At 37.4% G+C, this 2,851-nt stretch overlaps 1 pseudogene; it reads left to right on the top strand.

Moving 5' to 3' along the window:
- The first annotated feature begins 405 nt into the window (after positions 1-405).
- LOC111298561 (S-adenosylmethionine decarboxylase proenzyme 4 pseudogene) lies at positions 406-2,361 on the top strand (annotated as a pseudogene).
- The last annotated feature ends 490 nt before the right edge of the window (positions 2,362-2,851 follow it).

The raw sequence follows: 2,851 nt of genomic DNA, 5'->3' as shown, positions 1-2,851 counted from the left end.
CTCCCAACAGCATCATCCTTAAATTAGTACCGAGAATTATTCAATCGAAACACGTTGCTTTTTTTTTCATGCCTTGTTGCTTCTTCGAATTCAAACTATTTGATTATAGATTTGAGATCATCTAAAGATAGAATGCAATAGTGGTCTTTTGATTTGTTCCAATTTAATTTTTTTCATATAATCTTAAAACTACTTTCTGATATCACTATCGTACATTTATAAATTTATTCTTACAATATTAAGATGATATATGAGAAGTATAAATAAAGAGAAAAGCTAGGGGGCTTTATTGATGCTCATTAGCAATGGAGGAATGGTGATTGGGACTGACTGGAGAGGTGGCAAGAGTGGGTGCATGAGCATGACAAGAACCTGAAATGCATGCGCGTGGGCATAAATACCGTTCCATTTTATCCTTTGTATCATGAAAGATTTCTTCTGTCAAAACAAAGGAAAAGAAAAGGGAAATTTTTTACAACAAATCATCATCTTATTCACTTCATTATGGCTGCAATCATGATTCTTGGTTGCCTCATCCGCATGCCCCCCTCTCCTTCTCTCCCCTTCCACCTTCCACTCTCTCTCTCTCTCTCTCGCACAAGCCACCTATAAAATCTAGTATCCCTCCCACTTCTCTCTCTCACCTGTAGTTGTTCAAACATCCATAAATTAACAAGATCTGTCTCTTTTTTCTTGTTTCCCGTTTCTGTTTTCAAGTTTCTGTCTTTGGGTGTTTGTTGTTTTGTTTTGTCAAGGTCTTAGAAATGGCTGTTTCAGGGTTTGAAGGGTTTGAGAAGCGCCTAGAGCTCCATTTCTTTGGAGATGATCCAGTGAATATTGACAATATGGGGCTTAGGCTGCTTGATTTCGAATCACTCGAGCAAGTTTTACATGCTGTCCAATGCACTGTTGTATCAGCTGTTGGGAACCATTTCTTTGATGCTTACGTGTTATCAGAATCAAGTCTGTTTGTTTACCCTACCAAGATCATCATCAAAACCTGTGGAACCACCCAACTCCTCAAATCAATCGGTCCATTGATCCATTTTGCAAACAATCTTGGCCTCACTATATGCGGGTGTAGGTACACGAGGGGCAGCTTCATTTTCCCCAAATCACAACCTTTCCCTCACACCAACTTCAAAGAAGAAGTCATTTACATTGAAGAAAACCTCCCCAACAATCTTTGCCATAGAAAAGCCTCCGTTTTGCCTTCGAAACTCCCTTCTTATTCATGGCACGTTTTCACAGCCAGTGACCAAACTCACCTGCCACAATTTGCCTTGAAATCCCCCGACGTTATGTTCACTGTCGAAGTTTGCATGACCGAACTCGACCGCTATCTAGCACGTAAGTTCTTCAAAAAAGCTGGAGATAGCAAAACAGGGGACTCAGCTGGCAAAGAAATGACAGAGCTAACAGGCATCGACAACATCAACCCTGGCGCCTTCATTTGCGACTTTGCATTTGACCCCTGCGGCTACTCCATGAATGGCATTGATGGTGATCGTTACTCAACAATCCATGTCACCCCTGAAGATGGCTACAGCTACGCTAGCTTCGAGTGCGTGGGGTCCATTTACGACGACCAAGATGACACTGTTGAAACCCTGAAGAAAGCAGTTCAAGTTTTCAAACCAGCAACAGTTTCAGTTTCGACAACAAGCAATAGCCATGAAGTTTGGACAAGGGTGGCACATGCTTTGGAGCCACTGGGACTCAAATGCCGGAGCTGTGCAATGGACGAGTTCCCCACCGCCGGTACCATCGTTTTCCAAACGTTCACCGCGGCTCGCCGTAAATAAGCCGGAGAAAGAAAACCCAAAACAAAAGGTAGATAAAATCAGAGAAGTAGAGAGGTTAGTTGGAGAAAATTTTAATTGGAGGAAAATCAAAGGATAAAAATATGATGACGTGGAGGAATTTTATTGGTTGAAAAGAGTGATGAATGTGGTGTTGACTCAAGTAGGAAGATAAAAAAAAGTGTAGGGGATTTTATGGGAATGACGTGGCAGATCAAAAGGTGGGGAGGAGGAGATGTGAGAAATTGGAATCACCATGATAATGCACCCCACTTTGGATTGTCACGCCTATGATTTTTGAGGTTATATGTAGTGGTGGATTAAAAAAAAAAGTGCTCATGTTTTTGAAGGTTTATTTGAAATCTTTCTCTTTCTTTCCTTCTATTTTCTCCTTTTTTTTTTTCTTTCCATTCCATTTGCTCCCTTTTCTTTTATGTTTTAGATGACTAAGAAAACAAATTACACTCTTTTCTATTCTTTTCTCTCCTTTTCAATTGTTCTTCTATTTCCTCTTGTTTTATGCATGAAATTTTCTTTACAACAATTATGCAGCTCTCGTGGAAGTCACCATATATATTTTATTATAATGAAGATTTTGATATAGTAATATTTTGTCGTTTTGTCATATAATTTGCACATGATTCAAATTTTACTTGAGATTATGTTTTTTTTTTTTTTAACTTAAGACAATCATATTTTGAAATTGATAATTAAAATTAAAAGTTAAATATTTTATCAATAGAATACGTAATTAATAACAACTCGAGCTTATGTTATTTATATGGTAAAGAGTTGGTCGATTTCATAAAAAAAATGCAAAAGAAAAGAGAATTAGAATGGAAACAAAACAAGTGCAATTGCTTCTTATGTACGATGGATTGATGGTTTGTTAAATGCGAAGAGAATGCTATACCTACCAAGGAATTCGGCAAAATAATTGAAAATTTCCCATGACCATTTTGCAAAATACTAGCTTCTAAACTATAACAAATAATAACTATTTGAATTGAATTTGATTTGATTTTTTAAAATATTATATAATATTATGA

Source organism: Durio zibethinus, chromosome 16 (assembly GCF_047325235.1).
Source record: "Durio zibethinus cultivar Kanyao isolate XHJ-2024 chromosome 16, ASM4732523v1, whole genome shotgun sequence".
In the NCBI taxonomy this organism is placed as follows: Eukaryota; Viridiplantae; Streptophyta; class Magnoliopsida; order Malvales; family Malvaceae; genus Durio; species Durio zibethinus.
The sequence above is the reverse complement of the archived record's forward strand: the minus strand, read 5'-3'. Positions and strand labels throughout refer to the sequence as shown.